General features: G+C 37.9%; 1 protein-coding gene, 1 long non-coding RNA gene and 1 other non-coding gene across 3 annotated transcripts in view; 1 reads left to right on the top strand and 2 right to left on the bottom strand.

The window, feature by feature from the left end:
• Positions 1-26,232, bottom strand: part of LOC106071962 (probable imidazolonepropionase) — a 207,720-nt gene that overhangs the window by 151,061 nt on the left and 30,427 nt on the right. The window lies entirely within an intron of this gene.
• Positions 1,546-4,335, top strand: LOC129925904 (uncharacterized). The gene is made up of 3 exons (XR_008777676.1): positions 1,546-1,700; positions 3,101-3,205; positions 4,202-4,335. It is a non-coding gene; the product is annotated as an uncharacterized LOC129925904 (long non-coding RNA).
• On the bottom strand, positions 24,520-24,601 carry Trnas-gcu (transfer RNA serine (anticodon GCU)). Its single transcript has one exon. It is a non-coding gene; the product is annotated as a tRNA-Ser (tRNA).

The raw sequence follows: 26,232 nt of genomic DNA, 5'->3' as shown, positions 1-26,232 counted from the left end.
CCAACTCAGAAATAGCAGTACAACAATTGATCTAATATCATTCAATATAAGCGAGGTTTTAGTTCACTTGTTTACATTTATTGAAGCTTTGACTGTTTGTTCTGTTCACGTGGTGAGTAGTGTGAGTACCAGAGTGACTAGTAACCAAATCAAATTGATGTACATTGGGAGATGAGAAGCAGTGGCGTAGCTACGGTGGGGGAAGGGGGGGGGTCCAAATGTGAAAATCCTACCGTGCCCCACTTGAGGGGTGGCCCTCAAATGAGTATCCAAGATTTGCTTTAACATTAAATACTATGCCATTACCTCGTGTCATGATGTCGAATGTCAAAATGCAGGGGCCCCTAAGGAGGTCAAGCCCCTTGGGCCCACAAATATCAAGCTACGCCACTGATGAGAAGGTAGCTTGCGCGATGAAAATTTCCTTAAATCCATTTCTTTCTCTTTTAATCTTCTTCTTTTTTTATGAATAATAATTATTTTGTAATTAAAGATGTAATACTTTCGTAACTATATAGGCCTACTATGCTTCTTACTTGTATATCAGTTTACCCTTCTAGGTCAGTGGTTCTCAAACTTTCCCCTAAACGGAAAATTTATTACATTTTGAGAATTTAGTGGAACGCTTTGCATATTTTTTAGGTTAGGATTTTTTCTATTGTTTTAATTTTTAAAAAAACATATTCTAAATTAAGCCTTTTATAAAGTATAAAGCTCATAAAAATATAGGCCTATAGTTATGATATCAGAATTCTAATATCGGGTGTGGTGTCAGGCCAGTTTCTATAATTTGACTTTGTTGCAACATATTAAGAGAATAGGGCCTACTGATTCGCACTAATTGGTTGTAGGCAACTTATGTAAATAAAAAATCTTGTTTTGAAATTTTGTGGTACTGTTCAGAAAAAAAAACTCTACAAGAAGTCATTTAATGGTGGATCTTTTTATTGTATCTTTGTTTATAATTAGAGTCAGAATCTAGATCAGTTCAAACTACATTGTGATGTTATAGAACAGGGGTTCTCAACCTGTGGGTCGCGACCCCCTTTGGGGTCGATTGACGATTTGCCAGGGGTGGCCTAAGACCATCGAAAATTTGAATTGTTATTGTCTATTCTTTTATTGCTGTATCTGTGTGTGTGCGGGGGGGGGGGCCGGCTCGCTGCAGTGTGGGGGATTGTAAAAAAGGGGTCGCCGAGCATAAAAGGTTGAGAACCGCTGTTATAGAATTTATTTTGTATATGACGATCTGTATAGCTCGTGGAACACCTAGTCAGGCACTAGGTTTCCGCGGAACAAAGTTAAGGAAACACTTCTCTAAGTATCAACAAAATAAATTTACATTATTTGGCATTGACTTTTTATATTTGGACACCAAAATATAACATAACTTGCAATGTCTTATTCTGCCTATTCAGTCTCACTTGCATGTATATATTTCAGGAGTCGGAGTAGGCGGACATTGATATCTACGTGGACCCATAATTATTGTTAGGTAATGTTATAGAATTGTAAAGCCTATAATAATAGTTGCCTTTTTTTTTCGTTTAATCGATTTTTATAATAGAGATGACGTAGCTACATTTCGTTGGACCAACATTACATTCATGTTTAAATGCACAGTTAAATGCACAGACCTTAGCTGACGCTGGCGAATTTCTGTCACTCATATTCGGTGACTACTGGAGGAAGACATTCAGGTTAGTTTAGCGAGTTTAGCCTTATCAATTATAAGTGTTATTAATTTTGAGGGGTAGTATGGGGTTCTGTTGGGGTGTATGGGGTTCTGTTGGGGTGTATGGGGTTCTGTTGGGGTGTATGGGGCTCTGTTGGGGTGTATGGGGTCTGTTGGGGTGTATGGGGTTTTGTAGAAAAAGGAGTACCTCTGTCGACTGGGCAATCGGGCTCCTTGGGCAGCTCACTGACTCCACTCAGAGCCCAGCTTTCACCTGTGGCTCCAAGCAGTTGTCAGCATGCGGCAACTCGAAAAAACTTTCTCCCAGATACCCCCTCCCCCCACTGGTCCATAAATGAGATTGGACCATAGCGCTCTGAGCATGCTAAAAGCATGAAAGTAACGCTATATAAAAGCTATAATTTTAATAAATATTTAATTAAGGTATCAACTTGATCGGAGAATGATTGTAGGAGAAAGAGAGTTAACTATTATTTAGGGGGACTAAGCCCTACAAACTTAGCCATTTATGTGAATACTGAAGGATTAATTTCCCTTTATGGTATCAAACTAAAAAAGTATTTACCTGTAATTAATCGACTAATTGATACTTTTTTTTAACCCTAATCCTTGTCTACGCCAATGAATAATTTGCAGTTTCAACTTAATTTGAGAATAGGTGTGGAAGAAATAACGTGCACACACTTTTTACCTGACAGACGGACAGACAGACAGAATGAGTTGATATCAGCTTTGCAAAAATAAGGAGTTTTATTATACAATTTGAAAGTTATCAATAGTCTGCTGGGTAAAACTATTTTACAAGTAGATAGCACTTCATTAATGACAGCTTTATCCTTGTGGGTTGATCACCATATCGATGGGTTGCTATCAATTTAGAAGGCTGTTTGAAATATAAAAGGTTGTTAAAAACATAGAGAGTTGTTAAATGTATAGTTTGTTTGTTTTTAAATAGAGTGTTTTGAAACAGAGGGCTGTTAAAAATTCAGATGTTTATTAATGCATAAAGGTTGATATATATTTATAACGTTGTTCTTCTTATGACTCCCCCACCCCCAAAAAATCTGTGTGTCTCACTTCCCTTTATAAAAAGGAATTTGTTCAGTTCACTCCCCTTCATAAAATGAAATTTGCTCAGTTCACTCCTATATCATCCATCCATCCCAGTGGCGCTACAGCCCATGGAGGGCTCTGGCCTGCTTTAACACATCCTTCCATTCAGATCTCTCCTGGGCCTTTCGTCTCCACGCCCTAACCCCAAGCTGCTTCAGATCAGTTCACTCCCCTTTATATATATTAAAAAAAAAATTTGTTCAGTTAGATCAGAATGAAACTGTTATTTAATCTCTAGATATACAATGTATTGTAAATAAATGGGATTTTCGTTTCATATTCCGCATACAGAAGGGAATGAAATTGTCCATCCTCATTACTTGTTGTGCTTTGTTATCCTTCGTCTACAATATGGCTGGAGCTGCTAAGTTAAAGTCTAAGAATAAAGTATGTCAGGTAATTTAATTTTTTTTTAATTAAAGCTATTTAAAAACTAGGAGGCGAAGTGGCTGAGCGGTAAAGCGCTTGGCTTCCGAACCGGTGTCCGGGGTTCGAATCCTGGTGAAGACTGGGATTTTTAATTTCGGGATCTTCGGGCGCCTCTGAGTCCACCCAGCTCTAATGGGTACCTGACATTAGTTGGGGAAAAGTAAAGGCCGTTGGTCGTTGTGCTGGCCACATAACACCCTCGTTAACCGTAGGTCACAGAAACAGATGCCATATAGACCACAAGGTCTGAAAGGGGAAACTTTAACTTTTTTTAAATTTAAAAACTACAATTTATACATTTTTTTTCCGGGGCGCGGTGGCTGAGTGGTTAATCCGAACCTGAGGTCCTGGGTTTGAATCTTGGTGTAGAATGGGATTTTTAATTTCGGAATTTTTTAGGGCGCCCAACTGTAATCGACTGAAGTTGGGGACATTAAAGGCGGTTGGTCGTTGTGCTGACTACTTGACATCCTGCTCGTTAACCGTCGACAAAGAAACAAATGTCTTTAACATCATCTGTCCTATTGGTCTTATGGTCTGAAAGGGGAACTTTTTATACATCTTTTACACTAAACAACCTAATTTACAAAGTGCTACACAGCCTATTGTTGAGTGCTAAGCGGCCTCGTTTTTAAGAGCTAAACACATAATGTGCTAAGCAATATACGTTTTAAAGTTACAAGTAATACAGATTTTTAAGACTTAGGTTATACTTATTGGGCTTGGCTCGGCTTAGCTACCTATGAAGGGGGCTCGAGGTTCGACACCAGACTCGAGCAAAAGTTGTACTTACTAAAGGCAGCACGGAAAAACTTCTCCCAGATACCTCCTTCCCCCACTGGTCCACAAATGAGATTGGACCATAGCGCTCTGAGCATGCTATAAGCATGAAAGTAGCGCTATATAAAAGCTATAATTTAATTTTTTAATTTAATTTTCATAACAATTTCGATTTGTATGCAGGATGACAATGTTTTCTCCAGAGAACCAAGCTCCAAGGAAATACGTTGCCGTGAAATAAATTGCGATTGGCCAGAATGTCATAATAAGGCAAAGCCAATCAACATCCCAGGCAACTGCTGTCCATCTTGTCCGGAGTAAACAGCTTCATTATTTCTTACTATATTTTCTTAACAAAATAAAGAGAACTATTGTAGTGACCTAGTTTAGTTAGAGAGTATGTTAGAAACAATAGAGAGAACTATTGTAGTGGCCTAGTTTAGTTAGAGAGTATGTTAAAAACAAAAGAGAGAACTATTGTAGTGACCTAGTTTAGTTAGAGAGTATGTTAAAAACAATAGAGAGAACTATTGTAGTGACCTAGTTTAGTAAGAGAGTATGTTAAAAACAATAGAGAGAACTATTGTAGTGACCTAGTTTAGTAAGAGAGTATGTTAAAAACAATAGAGAGAACTATTGTAGTGACCTAGTTTAGTTAGAGAGTATGTTAAAAACAATAGAGAGAACTATTGTAGTGACCTAGTTTAGTTAGAGAGTATGTTAAAAACAATAGAGAGAACTATTGTAGTGACCTAGTTTAGTAAGAGAGTATGTTAAAAACAATAGAAAGAACTATTGTAGTGACCTAGTTTAGTTAGAGAGTATGTTAGTTTTGAAAATATTTTTTTTAATTGTTTTTCAGCGACGTTAATAGAAGTGACGTTGTCAGACAGACGAACGTTGCACGATAGACGTCCATGGGGAGAACAAGATAGCTAGAGCTTAGAGAAGGTTGAATAGTGGATAAGTAACGTCGGATAAGTAGACGAGGCAAGCATCCCAGTTGTGAATAAATGCATCATTTAAAGGAGTAAGAAATCTTGGCTTCGTTTATCTTGTTAATTGTAATGTCCCTTGGCTAGTTTAGACTAGCTAATTGAAGTATTGTAGGATTTACACAACACACAAGATCCTAGCTAGGACACAATGGTATGTTGTAAGAATATAGTTTTTACATTATGTGTGCATTTATATGTATGTATTGCTTTGGTCCGACCACATACCAGACACAGTAATCTTAAAGCTGTCCAACATGAACAGTATCAATGCGACAGTAAAAAGGTCCTAACTTCAATAAGCTGGACATGTAGCCCTTATGCCAGACAATCGCCTTCCCAAACGACTTCTGTAAGGGGGAGTTGCGTGCAGGAAAGCGCTCCCATGGAGGTCAATGCAAACGCTACAAAGACACCCTCAAGAGTTCTTTCAAGGAATGTGATATCGACATTCACGGCTGGGAAGCACTACCTCTCAATTGCTCCTCATGGCGTGAAGCTGTGAGTCTCGGAGTCTCGAGATTAGAAGCAAGAAGAATGGCCAGGGCCGAACCAACAGAAAGCTGAGAGAAGGATTGAACTTAACAGTCATCTTCGAGCCCATAGGATATGAGAAATGTGCTCATCTTTGATCACGAAGGAGAAGCTATATGTGTATGGTATCTGCATTAGAGCTCACAGCTCAGCAGCGAACTGCTGACTAGGTGAAGAAGAAGAGTGTGTATGTTGCTATAGTCACTAATTAGTCAGTGGTGTAAATGGGGAGATGCTTCCATTGTTATAACATTCTCCTAAAAGGCACGCGTCTCTGCCTACCAAGTCCAGCAACAGGGTTAGATAATGCTGTAACTCTACTCGTACACCAATTGCTGCAATAGAATGTCGTTTATCCGAACGTCAGTTATCCGGAAAACGTTAAATATCCGGACTTCATTTTTTTTGTGTTTTTTTGTTTAGTTTTTAGAGAACGGTATCTGAGTGCTTTTGCTGATTTGAGAAGAAAGATCAGCGATTATTTCTCTCAATAATAACGCGGTGGCTGAGGGGTAAAGCGCTTGGTTTCCGAACCACCTGTCCCGAGTTCACATCCTGGTGAAGAGAGGTTGTTTTGTTTTTTTTTCGGGATCTTTAGGGCGCCTCTCCACCTATTTCTAATGGGCACCTGACATTAGTTGGGCGTTGTGCTGGCCACAGAAACAGATGACCTTTACATCATCTGCCCGCATTGTGTGAAAGACGACAGTACTTTTACTACAAATAACGCTTTGTTCCCTTGTATATGTTAATTAAAATTTGATGTTTACTTACGGCGCGATACCCCCATAAGAATTTCTTTATACTCTAGGTGAAAATGACCGTTATAATATTCCGCATTCGGTTGCCCTACTCGCCACCCATAGAGCCGCCTTTGCGACACGGAACTCTGACACGGTGGCAGTGACGAAACCTATTCGACATAGGTGGCAACTATAAACTATGTATGCATCGTCTCACGGGTAAAGGCGGACACCTGGCGCTTTAAAATCGGAGACATCTGAGAAGGTGAAGTTTGTGCCATGTTTAAGACAATTAATCCAAAGAAGGAACTCTGATTTAAACTTACGCTGATAGCAGTCCAAAAACTTCAGTAATTAACCTCAGGGACCAATCGGAGTTGAGCACCCTAGGCGTTACGACTATTAGCTACGGTTACTACGGTATTCCAGCCTACTTTTTCTGCAACTAACTGATTTAGTGCCATTCCTTAAGACCAGTGGTTCTCAAACGGTTGGGGTTCCACAGGTAGAGGAGAATTGTATATACAATATACGCCCCCGACACAAACACGCACTCATATTTTGGGCTTTTTAATTCTAGTATCACATTTCCTAGCAATGGAATTGAGATGCTACAGAAGGTACCTAGGCATCACATTCAAAGACCGCATCACAACCCAAGAAATCAGAGACAGGGTTACTGTAGCGATCGGAGCCCATGACGACCTGCTAACTATTGTAAAAAGACGAAAGCTTAAAACCTTTGGCCACATTACAAGATCTACGGGGCTCGCAAAGATCTTCCTTCAGGGAACAGTGCCAGGGGAAAAAAGAAGAAGAGGCAGACAGAAAAAGCGATGGGAGGACAAGATTAAAGAATGGACGGGCCTGCCATTGAGAGAGGTTCTAAACAAGGCAAAAAAAAAAAAGGGAGGAATGGAGAAAGACGGTCGACAAATCTTGCCTGGTGCCCCAACGGTCCAACAGACTAAGGGATAGGTAAAGGTAAAGGTAAATCACATTTACTTCTCTAGTCACCCTGCCCAGGCCAAAAACAAAAAAATTAGTCCTTCGTACACTCTGTGACTTTTCTTCGGGTTCCCAATTCAATCTCTTTCTACTACATTATGATTTTTTAAAAAGTTCCAAGCGTGACAAGCATTAAATTATTTATTTAAAATCAATTTGTATGTTCAACACATGTTGGGTGGCGCGGCGGCAGAGTGATTACGCGCTTGGCTTCCGAACCTGGGTTCGAATCTCGGTGAAGACTGGGATTTTGGGATTTTTTGGGGAAAAACCTTGAGTCCACCCAGTTCTAATGGGTACCTGACTTTAGTTAGTTAAACTAAAGGCAGCTGGTGGTTGTGCTGTCACGTGACACCCTGCTCGCTAACCGTAAACCAAATAAACAGATCGCAAGGTCTAAAAAAGGGGAACTTACTTTTTCTTTTACACATGTTATTATTACATCATGGTTGAAAAGATATCCCCGTATTACAAGACTGTTTACTATGTTAAATGTACTGTTCGCTTGAATGAACCTCATTCACTAATCGTAAACAAACAACATTTAGTCACGTGATCTTATTGATAAAACAATGAAAAAAACTGTCACGTGACAACCATCATGAATTAAACATGAGATCGTAAATTATATAGAAGAGATAGAGCACCACGTGGCTAAATGTTGTTTGTTTACGATTGGTGAATGAGGTCCATTGAGAGATATTAACAGGTTAATGACACAATAAACATTTCTCGAGACTGCAGACTTGTTGATGAGTTCTCTTGAAGCCTATCTTGTGCTCGTTAATTGACAAACCACGTGATCAAGACGTTACTGACCACCATTTTGGTTGCTGGTGTAAACACGTTGAACACCACTGTCTCCATGTAGCCGTCAGACGTCACCAGGATGTACTTGTAACCGCAGTCGGGACTGAGCGTCACATTGGGTGCTCCCAGCTGGACTGTGTCCCAAGTGACCACGCCCTCTGTGCTAACCTGTAACAACAACAGAATCTGAAGCTTTGGTAATGCTCTCTGTCTCTCTCTCTTTCTCTGTCTGTCTGTCTCTCCCTCTCTCTCTCTCTTTCACATTTTCAAAGTGTGTATAATTACAAGAAACTAAAGATATTGAAAATAATTTACGCATAACAAAAAAATAGTGTGTGTGACACGAAGCCTTACAAACATAATATCAACAGTTGGGAGAAACTAAGCACAGGATAAGCCCATGTGGGGTCTTGGATCGCATATGATGGACACATCAAGTGCAAGAAAAAAATAGTTAAAAACGCCGCAACGCCTGGTGATTTTAGTGTCACAACTAGTGACCGTGCTTAGGTCTCAAAGATTAGCCTCTTTAGCCATATACGATGCAGGGAACAGATCGGATCTTGAAATGTATTTTATCACTAAATTATTTAAAAAAAAAACGATTTATGTCAAATGCGTTGCTCTCACATAAGCAAAAAAAAATCATTTCTAAATTTAAGGGAGACAACTCAACAAGGGGGAGTCAGAAAGGACGATGATATTTGTGTACATGAGGGCAGAACAAAACTACACAGCACTTCTCAGGCCTTGGCTTTGCCTCCGCCACACACAGAGTTTAGTTTTAGTGCCGGTCCACTTTCAGACTAGACAACTCGCCGCCCTGCACCGAGACCAATCGTTAGTGAAGGCCTAAACACTGACCTGCAACGTCACAACTTGTGGGCAGTTTAGACCGATAGCTCGTTGCCACGTCACAGGTCTGTACGACGTGGCAACGAGCTATTGGAGTATATTATTATATCACATTGACTTTCGCCCTTAGTCTGTTGGACCGTTGGGGCACCATACAAGAACTGTCCACCTTATTTCTCTATTTCTCTCTGTCCTTTGCCTTGGATAGAATCTCTTTCAATGACAGGCCTGTCCATTCTTTGATGTTATCTTACCATCGCTTTCTGTCTTCCTTCTCTTCTTCTTCCTGGTACTGTTTCCAGAAGGAATGTCTTTGCGAGCCCTGAAGACCTTGTGATGCTGCCATAGAGTTTGAGTTTACGTTTTTTGACAGTTGTCAGCAGGTCTTCGTGGGGTCCAATTGCTGTATTAATCCTGTTTGTAATCTCGTCATTCGTGATGCGGTAATTGTAAGTGACTTCTAAGATCTTTCTGTATTTCCATTCCTAGAATCCTCTTCTCTTCTATCAGGACGAAAGAGTTATTAAATAAATAAGATATTTGAAGTGTCATGATTTCACGTAGACATATTTAACAATTACTTGTTATTTATAAGTACATCCTCCTTAGCAGCAGAGGTTTAAAATACAACATTTAGAAATTTAAGCTCAGGTGACGATACTAATGTATCAGATTATTCAGAGACAAATCAATTGCTCATTTAAGTGTTTTTTCTTCTTCATCTATTTTATCTTTGATTTGCGATCAATAAAGAGTTCCTTACTTGAGTAGTTTTAATTCTTTTAACGACTACTCGAAGTAAAATGTACCCTAATTTAATGCTGCGTAAGTCTTTGATTTTACAAACTGTTTTCCATTTTTCTATGGCCTCCTTCAGTCGCAAAGAAATGAGAGCTGTGGACAGAACGATGTTGCCCACACAGGAGTTTCCCTCTCGCCACGCCCCGATGTGTCCAAAGAAAACGCTAACGTCGCGGGTTCAGCCAAGGTGTAGCACTATGTGCTGCAAGCTGTCTTGGGGTCGCCGGATCCTGATTTTTTTCTCAAGAGCTGACTCTCGAAGCCTCTCCCATGTTTGAGTATAGCAGCAATTTAGAGTTTTCCTTCTTCTACCGAGCAGCCAGCCAAACGAGATCCTCCCGAAATGTATTGGTTCAAGCACCTTTGCCACGTCTCCTGTCAGTGATAATTGTTTCGCCGGACACGATGTCCGAGCCACATGAGACTCAGGATTAGTTGATCTGGTTGTCAGAGGCTATTTGAAACTCATTCCGGTGGAAGCATTATATAGGTAGTGGACTTCTTATTTCCAATACCACTTCCGGCAATAACAACCTTACATAACTATGTTTTCCACTTATCTTATAAATTATAGGCGTTCCTTGAATAATACTTTGTGCTAAAATAAACGCGTGAAGAAATATTGTCTCTTTTTTTTTTATACATACATTATCAACTCTCGTATATTCTGTACACAGGAGAAGCCAAAAAAGAGTTAAGTTATTCACCATAGATGAAAATCTTCAATTATAGTGTGATTTTTATATTAATATCTCTTCAATAAGCCTCTAACCTCAATGACATGTAACAATTACAAAACAATCTCATTAATGTAAGCACTTGGTAATGAAAATGAAATGTTACGTAATATAGATTAATACAAACTTCAGCTTTAAACTTAAAATTCCAAAAAAAAAAAATAATATAAATCACCTTGCCTGACGGAGTTACTGAACTTTGTTGTGTCTCCATATATCTGGACTTGTCGTACAGTAGCCACTTGACCCACACACGGACATCTCTGCCGTCCAGCACTGCTTGCGCCAGGACACTGAGAGAGCCCGCATTGACACTGAATGAATGATGCAAGGGAGATAATCTAAAGCTCGCGGGCTGTACACTGTCATTAATAGAGGTAGTGTTACTTTGAGTGAAGATTGTGAGAGTTATCTCAACTTGTATTATATATGCTTGTGAATACTGGTTATGGAGTATGTGAATACATGTAATATAGAACCTTGGAAGTTTGGAAATGTATATTAGAGACAAGAGATGTATATTGAAGATAGAATTCACTTTTTTTATTCTGCCTACAACTACGTTGAAGTCAAAAGTTGCATTTTGTGGTCTGGAAGGTCCCGGGTTGGAACCCTGCCCATTACCATCCCCCGTCGTCCTGCGGGAGATTTGGACTAGAATTTAGTTTATTTAATCAGAAGGAACATCCTAAACATGTGAACATTTTACAAAACGGATGAAAACTGGGGCGTCCACTTGAGACATAGAGGCTGCCTGGTCGTGTGATAAGTGCTTTGGACTGTCGCCTAGATGGTCCTGGGTTTGAACGCTACCTATTGCCATTCCCAGCATTTCTAGGATACGTCTGGGCTAGGATGTGATAATCTTTAATTGAGAAAGAACATTCGAATCACGTGTAGAGAGAAAAAAACAAACTTTTAAAAATTGTGACCGAGAATGTGTATCCAGAGTTGGCCCCTGAGTCACGTGACAGGCAGCAGACGAACATTATATATATATATATATATACATTGGTTTCACAGATATAAATATAGTTACATAAGTACCAGGACGATATTAGTGAACAACCAATTAGCTTCTAACATGGTTACAAAGATGGTTTGTGTGGAAATAAAAAACTCAGACTAGGCCCCCGAAGTGGTCCGTTATGGTAGGTAAAACGGCAGAAACTATGAACTACAAACTATCAAGAACCATAACTCTATCTCCATCCATTCAAAGAGAAGAGACGTGACGGTTGTGGAAGGTGTTGCCGATACTATTGTATTGTTAGGCCGACTGACCGTTGAACACATCCTCTACGAATGCAGGGTGCTCAGAAACACAATCGAAGATACGACTAGCATTGAAACAGAAGTGGTGAATGCGAGGGTCTCGTCTTGTAGAGAGACAAGCGAACCCAACAGAACACTGCCTGATACCTGGACCGTGCTGTAATGGATTAATCCCAGTACGGAGCCTTAGTGCATGGAGGCTTACAAAAGGCCGACTGACGACATGAATCCACAGGCCACGGAGATATATTAATGCTATTATTATTGTTACATTGTTAATATTCAATGAACTTATTCTTACGATGATATAGTCCAGTGTGAACCTGGCCTGTTGAATGATCATCTAACATTCTAACTTACGGTTTTATCAAGGGTCAATCTTTCATTCAAGGCTTCAAAGAGGTGTTCAAATGTGTTTAAAGAGGTGTTCGAATGTGTTCAAATGTGTTCTCTCCTTACTATTGAGGGTTGGACTTTTGACATATGATTTGAATTACGATTTATTAAATCTTTTTATAAAATATTTTTAACTTATATACATTCTAAATACATTCTTTCTATGTTAAAACGAAATAAACACTTTCTTTAAATTGTTAGTAGCCTATCAGGCCTATCTTTAAAAAAAAAAGCGAAGTGTTCCTTTCAGGAAACAAGTTTGGGAAACACTGCTCTAGACCCTTGAAAAACGAACAAGTTTAGCTACATAGCATCCTGGGTTCGAATCTCGGTGAACACTGGGATTTCGAATTTTTTTTTTAGTGTGCCCGTGAGTCCATCCAAGTCTAATGGGTACCTGACTTTGGTTGGGGAAAGTAAAGGCAGTTGGTTTTTGTGCTCGATAACTGTTGACCACAGAAACAGATGACCTTAACACCATCTACCCTATAGATCAAAACGTCTGAAAGGGATCTTTACTTATTCTTGGAGTTTGGTGTGGTAAAAATAAGGTAATAAGATTAAAGGTTCTAACCTAAAAGAATATCCTGAAAAAAGTGGGGTCTGGTAGATGTTTTGAGGGTCAGCAAAAAATAGCAATGTCTTAAAACCATTGACACAGCTGTTGAATACTACGTGTTGCAAATGTAAACAGCTATGTTTACCTTTTATTAGAATACACCGAGTAGACAAGAGCCCACGTCTTCGTGTCCACAAACCATCCGAGAGTTGAGGTGACGCCCGTGGCCGTAGCCTTCACAGTCTCTCCCTCCAGGACATGGGTGCATGTTTGATAAACTCCCTCCGAGGAGATGATGCTTTTCACTCCGAATGTCTGATCGTCAAGAGGTTCCAATCCTGTCTTCGTCATGTGATGCGCTAAAAAGAAATGCAATTGACCTTCGAACTCGACCACCTCAATGACGTTGTAGTAAACGTTGTCGAAAAAGACCTTGACACTGTGACCTTTCTGCAAATAACCGGCCAGTTTTCTGGGTTGTAATTTACCAGATTTGTCCAAGGAGAGTGGCATCCAGCAGACGTTTAGAATAGCGCTTGCGCCTGAAACGGCGTTTCTTTCAATGCTAGTGAACATCCCTTGACCAATTGCAATTCTCGCAACGTCAATGTATTTGGTCCAGGTCAACTTGAAATTGTACCATTCGGGCGGGACGGTGAAATGCTGACCGGTCACAGTGGTCTTGTAAACGTCCGTCATTTGAAATACGATGTTCTGGGAGTCGTTTAGAGCTGTGGTAGTCTGTTCGTAGTGCTCAAAACCTTCAGAGAGTGCTGCAGTCAGGTACGCGCTGTTTAACGCATTGCTTGGGACCGAGAGAAGGTATATGGGATCCCGGACGATGAGGTCGAAGTCGACCGCGCCTGTCAAACTCGTGTAACTATTTCTCGCCAGGTTGAAGCTGGCGATTTGATAGCTGCCATCGTCGCGGAAGTGGATGAATCGCCTCGAAGGATTCGCAGCGACGGAATTCCACGAAGATTTCTCCAATGTCTGAAGCGACTGGAATGAGAACTCTTCGGTGGCGGAAGTCATGACTAGTGCAGACCTGAGAACGGCCTTGACGTTAAGGCTGGCATCCGTGTACCTCAGTTTAGCGCGGTGAAGTAGATTTCTGCTGTAGTAAGGCGGCAGATTGAAGGATGTGGAGGTGTACACAATATTCCAGTTCCCATTGCAGCACTGCGGGTTCACATACTCACAGCGCTCACCTTGGGATAATAAAAATACACAAGCAAAACATAGAAAAATACTTCTTGTAAAAAAGCAAAGCTGATACGAAGTGTGAATGTATCAATTAGTTTGTATGAGTCAAGTCATCAGATGTGTAATAGATCTAGACCAAAAACAATAAATCTTTGTTATTAAAAATATTTTTACCAATGATTTCTGTTTAGCTCAATTTCATGCTTTTACCTTTCTCGATACGGTATGATCCTATCACTTGTCTGGACCAGTTGGGAAGATAGAAAAGGGGTGAGAAAGAAAGGGAGATCTGGGTGGATTTTTACCGTAAATTGTTTTTAAAAGCTTTTACAAACAAAAAAAAAGAGAGCGACCTGAATTCGAAGTCGTGGGTCACGCCTCGTCGGGTCAACGTGCTTACCACTCCTCTTGTAAGGTACTTCTAGTAACGGACTAGAGAATATTTTATATATATATTTTTTTTTAATTATGAGCGGCGACCTATAAAGGGAAATAATTCAGCTTATACAAAATTGCTAACATACGGAATAACTTGGCAAGGCAACGCTTCATCTAACCTGTTGCGCCGTCTAGAAACCATCTTAAAAAGGGCATCAAAAATTACACTCACAACATTACCACATTTAAAGGAACTTTTTGAACAAAAGCGTCTAAGGAAAATCGAAAAAATCTTGGAAGACAACGGCCACCCGCTCCATCAGAACTATGTCAGGTTGTCGCGAAGTGGGCGACTATGTCAATCAAAACAAGAACAGAGCGATACAAATACTCATTCATACCTCACTCGGTCAGAATATCAACGCCACTCGTTGATCAGGAAACATGAAAAGGACCAAGATGCATGTGTGTAGTCGCTCAATGAACTCTCTATGTCAGTGATGCCCAAAATACGGCCCGCGGGCCAGATCCGGCCCGCGACGTGCTTCCATCCGGCCCGCCGAAACGTCGGCACAAAAATATAGAAAATCCCCCCTCCCCCTAAAAACATGTTCAAAATTTATCTTTACCTACGTTAGGGTAATTTAGTCTTTTTTAATGGATTACTACCAAGGCATTTAACATTAGTGCGTTCATGAAATAGTACTATAGAATCTACTAGGAAAAGTGAACGGATCTTTACTTTTTTTGTAGCACATGATACCAATGCTAGCCAACATATTTGTGTTTATAAAGAAAGTCTGGCTGTTTTTAAAAAACAAAAACAGCAAAATATAAACAGAACTTAAGCCATTTTTTTTAAGTGTAAAGAGAAAATTCAAATATCCCAATAATTCAATGTAAGTACTAGATCCTCGGGTTTGAAATAAAATAGTTTCAGGTCAATTTCATTTGTCTCTTTATCTTTTCCATCATGTGGCCCGCGACACTATTGTTAAAAATTAAAATGGCCCGCAGATTGAATTAGATTGGGCATCACTGCTCTATGTTGTCTGTTGTATTTATGTGTATGTTTCTGTTGTGTTGTCTTTATATGAGAAAAGAGTCCTTGTAATCACAACAAATCTCCTTAAGGATCAATAAAACAGTCTTAGTCTTAGTCTTATGCCACCACTTCAGTCAAGTACAATTGTTGGAAATACCCCCCCAAAAAAAATAATTTATTACAAATAGTTAATTAACTAATTGGTTAATTTTTTTTTTATTCTTGTGTTGGCAGGTAAAAGAAACGATTGCGCAAATTTTCAGCTTGATCCGAGATTGGTTGTCGGAGAAATAACCTGTACAAACTTTTTACCAGACAGACTTTTTACAAGACAGACAGACAGACAAAGTGAGTTGATATAAGCTTTGTAAAGAGTATTCAGTTTAAAATGGTTTACATTTGTATTGGTATACATTACGTTTCTCAAAACGTCATTGCATCATGATGATTCTGTATTAGCAATGATCTAGATCTCTATAACTTCAACCTCACAGTAACATAATTAATATATGTACCATGATCTCAGAGATATTTGATAGTTGAGATGTGATTGACCAAAAATGTATGAACTTTCACATTAAGTAACGGACACTATATAAGATTCTGCTGGTATTAATTTCATAATTATTCTTTTATCACATTGCTTAAAACAAAATTGCTTACCAGAAAGAATGTATTGGATTTTTTAAAAAGTGAACTCACCAGAAAACTCAGGTTTACAAACACATATTTCGTTTTCCAGCAGTCCTCCGTTAAGACAAGGGTTGGAGAGTATTAAAGAACATTTCACAGACGAGGAGAAGTCAACTCTACCACTTGAGTTACTCAAGTTTAACTGTTGTAACAAAGTGCAGGACTTAGAGCCATTTGCGAACGTCTGATACAGAGCCAGGTCACACGGTAACTCTTTGGCGCAGAATTGAGCACAGTGGATATGACTCACCACACCGATTGGTTCTTGTACTTTGTCTGTCCTGGCTACTTTATCTGTTGTGCAGGACATAATTTCTGCTTGATAACCATTCACTGGGGGTTTTATTTTGAACACTGAGCCGCCACAAATAGAATCTGAAAACAGTACAGCTGTCAAAATTCCAAAAGTAAGAAGGTATATACCACTCCAGCGTAACATGGCGTTAACTTTAAAGCTTGTATTGGCAACTCCTGGGGGGGGAGGGATGGGAAGGGGAAGAGGAGTTCTCAATCAAATCACAAGAATAAATGATAGTTCGAAAACATGAAGAGAGGATTGTTCTGACTCTTGTTACTCTAACTTCAAATCAGGAAGAATGGAAAGGTTTAGTTGCGAACATCTTTAGAAGGCACCCACAATATAGTCAAGACTCAAATGCGGATAATTAACATTCTACTGTGCAATTTTCAAAGTTAATGTTTAGAAACTACTGTGTAATGTTTTTCTTCGTTACATATTTACTGAAAGTAAAAAGATTTCATCTTATCTTATCTTATAAAATAGGGATGTTACTTCAAAAAAGAAGATTATTACGTTCTACACGTCATGCATCTAGTCATTCATGTTAACCAATAACCGAAATTAAAATATATTTTATTCCCAAATTACAAACACAAGTTTTTATGGTTATGACAGAATGCAGCTCAATTAAATAAGTAAATTTAGTCTTAATGGTCCTGACATAGAATGTAGCCCAGATGCATCTCATTTATCGAACCCTAACTGTTAGGCTGAATTATTGGGTAGGTTTATTACTTTTATTAGTAAGACACTGGCCTACATCTCTTTTCACCTTCTCTAATTTCAAATTCAACAATATTTAGCTTCGATTTGCAAACACTTCTGCTAATAAAAAACAAGTGTATGCATAAGGTGAATAAATATTTATCCGCGGTTCTAAATTTGTTCTCAAACATCCTTATGAATAAATAGTAGACCTTTGTTGGTGATTTACCCATTTTTTTAAATTCTGTTTTTTTTTAATTGAAAGAAGTGTGTTTTTTTTTAAAGTGCGTTTTTTTTTTGTGTGTTTTTTTTAGTTAATTTTGGGGTTTTTAATGTCCATGTCTTGGTTTTTCAGTAATCAATAACTATTGTTATCTAGATCTAGATATGGCACAAGTTGAATACCATACCATTGTGAGACTGTGTAGATTTTCAGTTTGAGATCAGAGATCATTGTAATTCTTTGATCGTTCAACGGCAATCAATTTAAAATAGGTCAACCTAATTGAGTATTTGTTATGAGTCGTTGTCGACGTCATCAATCAAAACAAAGCTGGCACTGGAGTACCATTGTCATCATAGAGGTCTATCACAATGGTAGGTATGTGAGAATCCCGGAAATGCGAATAAAAAAAATGGCATGAAAAGTTGAGATCGTTTTTTTTTCATAATTTTTTTTACATAGGCTTGGGTTTGAAATCGATTATGCTTTTAATATAAAAGATGCGCACTTGGTGTGAATGGTTTTAGGTTCCTTAGATATTCGGTAACATTATTTGCTCAGTTTGTTTTTAACTCTCAGTATTTAGCAAAATATAGCTAAAAATTGAGCTCATTTAAAAATCTTATATAAGCTGTCCTATATAAGCTGTCCTATATAAGCTGTCCTATATAAGCTGTCCTATAAGAGATAACTTTAAAAAAAAAAGGTTTTCTAATAGATACATTATGGTTCTGTATGTGTACCGAATGTCATTGTTGTATTCAATAATCAAAATATCGATTACCATGAGTCAGTATGAGGTACCTACTTAGTAGTTTTTTTTACTAATGCCATATAGACAATTATAGTACTGTTACCATTCCCATTACTATTTAACTAAAATATTTTTTTTGTATGATAGGTAAACATATTGGGCAGGTTTCTGCCAAGTTTCAGATAGCTATTCATCAATCTTCTTATTTTATTAGCGTTTTGTCAACACACTGTGTCATGAAAATGAGCCCAAGTGCCGCAATAGTTTATCCTTCATTGGTGTGATAGTCTTTTTAGTTGTTTTTTTTTTTTCCTTTATAATTCTTTACGTTAAGACACTCGATAGTACATAACACTATTAGGATTATCAGATAATTAACTCTTTCGACATTTCTTTTATTGGTACATTCACGTACAGGGGCGGATACAATGAGTGCTATGGTGGCAAAGGGGGGGGGGGGGCAATATTAAAACACAATATTTTGTTATCTGCTAGTTATTTGAAGTTTCAAGTAAGATACTATATTGTATAATGTTGAACTTGAAAGGGAAACCTTAACATAAAGTAAACAAGCTGTATTAAAAGCTAATAGATCATTACATTCATCTTCTATAATATGAAGCAGAAAGTAAGACGTTTGTATGTATGTATTTTTTTTACCGAATAAAATCAATACCGTTTTACTTGATAAATGTTCCTTAGATCATAGCAGAGACTGTAGTGTATGTTTAATTTCCCTCCCACAACCGTAGGACCCACAAATAAACAAAAAGTACCTAATTGTGTCTCTATTAAAGTACGAAACTTTTTAAAAACAAATCGGGTAAACCCGTTTTCAGTTTGTTTTTTTTTTTATATTTGATATGAATATTTGAGCTGAACGGGTAAACCCATTTTCACACTACTTTTCACACTACTTTTCACACTACTTTTGACCATTGGGGTGGTAATTTGCATACGAGTGAAATAACTCTGGACTAGAAGAATGTATTTTCGGACATTCCGATGGTCTAGAGGTTAATTTCGCTTAGTGCGTTATCGCGGTGTATTCGTTTCCAGGGTCACTGGTTTGAGCCTTGGTAGGCGCAGTCCCTTATTTTCGTCGCATTTAATTCACTACTTTCTCTCATTTAAAAACTTGGTCCCTGGTGCTGCTACATATTTATGTTTAATATGTATGTACTTTATTTTCGTTGCGAAATTTTAAAAAATGGGATGGGAACATTTTCCATGTTTGGCATAGGTCTATCTTATCTTATCTTATATAATACAGACGTTACTTCAAAAAAGAAGATGATTACGTCCTACGCGTCATGCATTTAGTCATGCATATTAACCAATGACTTAAATTCTGCCAAGTCACTGGTTTTCCTGGCTAGCTCAGGCAACCCATTCCATGCTCTAATAGCACTAGGGAAGAAGGAGTATTTGTACAAATTTGTCCTAGCATATGGGACGAGGAATGTGCCTTTATCTTTGTGTCTTTCAGAGTATTTTATTAAATTTTGTTTTTGTATTTGAAGATTATGGTTCAGTGTTTTATGTATGATTGCTACTTTACTTTTGAGCCTTCTGTCCTGAAGGCTTTCTAAATTTAGTGATTTTACTAAAGGTGTTACTCTAGTCAAATGTGAATATTCGTTTGTTATGAATCGCACTGCTCTATTTTGTGTCTGTTCTAGTTTCTTAATGTTTTCTTGAGTTGAGGGGTCCCAAACAGAGGATGCATATTCTATTATTGGCCTAACCAAGGTTAAATAACATTTTAGTTTTATGTTCTTATTTGATTTATAGAAATTTCTTTTAATAAATCCTAATGCTTTGTTTGATTTTTTTGTAGTTTCATCAATATGTGGATTCCATGACAGTTTTTCATTTATTATAACACCTAGGTATTTTGCGTTTTTAGTCTGTGTTACTGGTTTGCCATGAATAAGATAAGTGGAATTAATTTGTTTTAGTTTTTTTGTTACTCTTAACAACTGACATTTTTCTGGGTGGAAAGACATGCTCCAATTTGATTCCCATTTCTGTAATTCATCTAATTCTCTTTGTAAAATATCTGTGTCTTGTGTTGTTTTTATTGTTCTATGTATTATGCAATCGTCTGCAAATAATCTGACTTTTGTTCCTGAACTAATGCAATTTGGTAAATCATTTATGTAAATTAAAAATAGTAGTGGACCCAAGACTGTTCCTTGAGGTACACCTGAGTTTACTGTTATCGGTGTTGATTTAGAGCCATTTATTATTACAGTTTGTTCTCTCCCTATCAGAAAGTCTTTAATCCACTGATGCAGTGGACCATTAATGCCGAAATATTTTAATTTTTTAAGCAAACTATGGTGGTGAACTTTGTCAAAAGCCTTAGAAAAATCTAGTAAGATAGCATCTATTTGTTCACTATTATCTAAACCTTTTGAAAAATCATCAATTAGTCCTATTAGTTGTGTTTCACATGATCTATATTTCCTAAAGCCATGTTGGTATGGTGTGAGGACATTATGTTTGTCTAAGTGGTTTATGATGTTGCTACATATTATGTGTTCTAGGATTTTACATGTGATGCTGGTAAGTGATACTGGTCTGTAGTTTCCTGGGTCAGATTTTTCTCCTTTTTTAAATAGGGGGGTGACATTAGCTTCTTTCCAGTCCTTTGGTACTCTGCCCTGGTTAAGTGAAGCCTGAAAGAGTATTTTGAACACTGTGGCTAGCTCATTACTTAGTTCTTTGAGTAATCTAGCTGGAATACCATCAGGTCCAGAAGCTTTATTTGGTTTGGTGTTGGCTAATAGTTTTTGAATTCCATTTTCTTGTACTACTATATCTTCTATGTTGTCTACTTGGTTCAAATTCAGTAATATGTCTTTGTCTCCTGGGGCTGAGAATGCTGATGCAAAGTATTTGTTTAGAATGTTTGCTTTAGTTTCATTATCATTATGTATTATGTTATGTTCATCTTTTAATGGCGCTACGCCTGTTGTTTCCATTTTCTTAGACTTAATGTATGACCATAGGTTTTTGTTGTTATCTTTAGATATTACATTGTTTATGTATTCACTCTGCAGCTGTCTAAATCCAATCCACTAGATCAGTAATACCCAAACTAAGGCCCGCATAAAACAGTGAGGAATGGAGAAAGACCTACTAACGAATATGTGAAGGTGAATGTACTGGCAGGCATGAAACGTTCAAAGGTTTGTGATCTCAACAATTAAACATTTTGTTTTTACAAAAGCATTTGAATGACGCCTATCGAAATGATTGAAACGGTTCCGAATCGTTCAATACCCACATTTCAATGATAGTTAAAAATCAAGTGTTTGTATTGGACATTGTTATCTATGACGAATAACTATAAATAGCTAAATAGTGTTCCCGGTGCACAGAAAATAGGAAGTATTGATTCCCTAAGTAATTTGGAAGGTCTTCGATAACATTTTGCCCAAATCAAAAGTCTTAGCACCTTACGTAGCAAAATTGTATATATATTTTTTTTTCTTGTGACAAAGCTTATATAAACTCTTGTCTGTCTGTCTGGTTAAAAGTTTGAACGCTTTACACACATTGTCGGATGAAGTTGCAATTTACGTAGTGGATACTCATTGGCAAAAAACATGCATGAATCAATTAAGAAAAATATTTACCAACTAATTACTGGTGTATTTCATTATTTGTTTGATACCAGCAAGGGAAAGTAATTCTTCAGTATTAAGAGATATGGCTAAATATTTTGGTTTGTCCACGTAATTTCTCCCGCGCCTATTCTTGTATTAATTTTAAACTTTAAACAAGTATTTATTGTACCTATCAAAACACGAATCGACTAAAAGCTAACCAATAAGTCAATTAATTAATGGACATTAATTACTCTGTCATCCAGAAAGGGATATAACTTCTACATTATTGAAAGACATAGCTGTAATTGTGGAGCTCTTCCTTTTAGAGAAGCCTTTTTTCAAAAGTATTTTTTTAATTTGCTTGTTTTATTCTTTTTGGCAATAGAGTTGTTTTTTTTTTTATTTAGCGTCCTTGACATTGTCTGGAATCGAATATTAATCGTAAAAATCGACAATAAACATCATAAAAAGTTGAACATTCTTAGCCATATCTCGACATGTACAAAACAGGACAAAAAAAGGACACAAATTTACGTAGATCTATAGCTCTATGGTTTAAATAATGTTGTGGATTTCAAAGTAGGTCACATTGCTTTCATTCCAAAGCACGCAACATCAAAGGCAAATATGGAATATTTCAGTTATTACAATTATTTGTTCAAACTTGGTCCATTTTTTTTTTCTTCACCCGTTCCGTGGTCAGCATTGATTCTATTTTAATGATAATCAAAAAAACACACACACTCATACATACACCAGGGCCGGCCTTTTGGCAAACTAGGCAGCTGACTAGGGCCTCCAATTTATAGAAAAAATACCTAAACCTGGATCCGATCTCAAACATTCTAGAGCACTATGACTTTACTAGTCAATATCTGTTTCTACTTCGGAAATTTCGATTTAAGAATATCTATATATATAATTCTCTTCTTCCCTCAAGAGTTTAAACAAGAAGTAAAGGAAAGATCACTCTCTTATTTCTGCGGATAGTCACCCCACGAAATAACAAGGGGGAGAGGGGGAGAACATTCACACGTCGCTACGGATGGCTGCGCGCTGGACTGTCAAACCCTGCCCGCTCCCATCTTCAACTCTGAAGGAACATCCGAAACATGTAAAACATTTTACAAACAATAATTTTACAAACAATCATTTTATAAACACTAAATAGCAGGGCCGGACTTAAGCATTATGGGGCCCTATTCGAAACGGATTTCGCGGGGCCAAGTTTTGGTAGGGAAGCGGACAATAAGTGAAATTTAAGAGTTTGAATTAGAAAATAAATTCGTCTACGCATTTTATTCATTCTTTACTACGTACAGAATTACTTTACGAGCCTTGCGTGTAGCAAAGTCATACAGTGTATCATGAAAATTTTATTTCCTACATAGATCACGCTCAATAACAAATATTACCTAATGTTTCAATCTATCTACGATAATTGTTGAACTAAAGTAATTAGAAAATAAATTCGTCTATGCATTTTATTCATTCTTTACTACGTACAGAATTACTTTACGAGCCTTGAGTGTAGCGAAGTCATACTATGTATCATAAAAATTCTATTTCCTACATAGATCACGCTCAATAGCAAGAATTAACAAATGTTTCAATCTATCTACGAGAATTGTTGAATTAAAGTAATTCTTCATTAGTTTGAGGCGCGAGAAGTTTTTTTCATCAGATTAAACAATTTAAGGATAATGCCGTTTGTTTTTTTTTTGTCGCGCGTAGGAGTGGCATTTTCCTTATTGAATGACACCCCAAAATGACAATTTTTTTTATATATATATTTAAGGAGATTCGTATGAGTTTTTTTAAAGATTTTAATAATTTCCGGATATTTCCAGGACTTTTTCGTATATTTTGCAATTTCAGTAGATTTCCAGGAGCTCCTGGTAAATCGACAGGAGGCCGCGGGAAATCTTTTATAAGTTATACAATGGGTTAATTTAATAAGTTATGCACCTAGAATTAGCGCGGGTCCTATGAAAGTGCGGGACACCACTCGCCGACTCTCTAACCCTCGTTCCGCCCCCTCCCTCCGGCACCCGCGCCTTCCTCGCTCGCAAGGCATGCGCACAGTCGTTTGCCCAAACCCACCCTATTCGGACAACTGTGGCTATCAGGAAGTGTTCACCCGTCACTGAATATGAATATGTATGCTACGCCGCGGGTCGGCTAGTTCTAATTATTTCGATCTAGATATAGACGGCAAGGTTTTAATAAATTGCCACTTATATTTTTTTCTTGCTGTTTCTTTTAATTTTTTTTTTTTAATTTAGGCCCACCAAATTCACTTCGCCTATGGCCTCCTATTATCCAAGGCCGGTCCTGCATACACATCGGAGATAGAAAGATAGAGCCCTGTTTATAGAGTCGTGAGATTATTTGTTTCAGAGGATGGGTTCTACTGTCTCGCCTTTCATGTTGCAGTGGCCTAAGGCCGGCCCTAAGACCATGTTACTATGTGTTTGTGATATCCAGTAAATAAACACTTGTCTTCGTTGAGTTGCCTCCTTAGGTCTGTTTCAACATTATCAAAAAGTGCATTTTTTATTGAAGTTCGAACAGGGAACGGACTTACTAAAACCGGCACTGGCTATCCGCACTCTATCGTTGACGTTCATACATTGATTTTTATTTTTTTTTTAAATCCTTTTCAACCTCGCATCTCCAACTGAGCTTCAAAGAAACAAAAATGCGCATTTGTAACGAAATACACAAGATTGATTTCAAATTGATTGATTTAATTGCTTTCTTTGATGCAAGGCTATCAATTTTATTACTAAAAAAAAAAAAAATGGTCGTTTACATTTCCTCATCATAGTCTGAATTGATTTTCACGCAAAAGAAAAATGGTCGACGAGGATGGGATTCGAACCCACGCGGGGAGACCCCAATGGATTAGCAGTCCATCGCCTTAACCACTCGGCCACCTCGTCATGTCCATATAAGCTTATAAAGAAAACTAAAGAAAAAGTATTCTGAGGTTAGGAGCTATAACACATTTCTTTTAAATTATTTGCTTCAGAAAAAAATTACATATCAGTGTTCATGTGGTTAACCTTATACCTTATGTTAATTCGAGAAATGACTTTTACTTGGGTCAAGTATTATAAAGGGTTTTGAATTCTAGTTATATTTGAAAAATTAATTTTCTTCTTTAAGATCTTTCCACCCTTTGACAAAACAAAGACAACCGTTTTGTTTCCTATATTCTCTCGAGTGGGAGAAGATAGATGCATATTTACAAAAGCTCATATGAAATTCTGTCAGTCTGTTTGTCTGGTACTCGGTATTTCTCCCACTTCCCATTACTGGATGAAGTTGAAACTTTGCACAGTTATTCAATATCAAAGACAATACATGGACCATTTTTTTTTTAAAACGCTAAATACATTGGAAACTTAAACTCTACCAAGTTAGGGTTTTCCTGGCTGATTCAGGCAACCCTCTCCATGCTCTAATGGCACTAGAAAAGAAAAAGCACTTGTTTGAATTAGTTCTAGCATATGGAATGAGAAATGTGCCGTTATGTGCCAAATTTGAAAGACTCCCCGGGCCCCCACTTAAGGGTCCACCAAGTGAATGTCGGAATTTTTTTTTATATTAAATATTACGCAACTGCCATGTGATCTTGCTATTCACGTGGAGTCAAAAATACAAATCAACATTGATCTAGATCAGTGGTTCCCAAAGTGGGGTACGCCAGGGGTACGGGAAGATTTTGGAGGGGATATTATGCTTATTTTTTAAATACCCATTTATTATGTTCTGTTAATAAATTAAAGTGTATGTGGGTTGGGGGGGGGGGGGGGTGGGGAGGGGTACTCAGCATTACAAAAATTATATAAGGGGTACACATAGGTCAAAAGTTTGGGAAACACAAAGATGCCTTTGTTGCACAGAAAGTGAGGCGATATGAATCGGATTTGTCTATTGTGCATAAGGCCTATCTCACCAAAAAACAAACGGTAGGCCTATTATTCATTAAAATAGTTAAATGAGAAATGGACGAGCTCCCATCCAAATCACAAGAAAGATGATGCTTACTATAAGCTATCCCGACAAGACCAACGTCTAATCTTTCGACTCAGGACCGGACACAACAGAATGCGACAACACATGTTCCGGAAGCTCAAAATTGGAACCAGTGAAATCTGCCCATGTGGAGTATCACCAGAAAATGCCGACCACGTCCTCCAAAACTGCTCTCTCTACCAAGAGGCCCGTATAAGACATTGGCCCCAAATCACCCCAATAGAAAGAAAACTATATGGAGAGCTCCCTGATTTGGAAACCACTGCGCAGTTCATCTCATGTATTGGTCTAGTCATCTGAACACTCCAACATAACAATGAGAACGATGAAGAAGAAGAAGAAAATTAAAATAGTCATAATCATTATTTTGTGTTAATTTTACTTGTATACTTTACCAATAGGACTTTAAACTTATAAAGTACTTTATCTCATGTCATGTTGTCGAATCTCAAAATGCAAGGGCCCCGGGCACCCAAATCCCTAGCTACACCACTGGTGCTGTTACAGATGTCCTGAAGGTCCGAGAACTTCC

Source organism: Biomphalaria glabrata, chromosome 4, assembly GCF_947242115.1.
Source record: "Biomphalaria glabrata chromosome 4, xgBioGlab47.1, whole genome shotgun sequence".
NCBI lineage: Eukaryota > Metazoa > Mollusca > Gastropoda > Planorbidae > Biomphalaria > Biomphalaria glabrata.
Note: the sequence above shows the minus strand (reverse complement) of the source record. Positions and strands in the feature narration are given on the sequence as shown.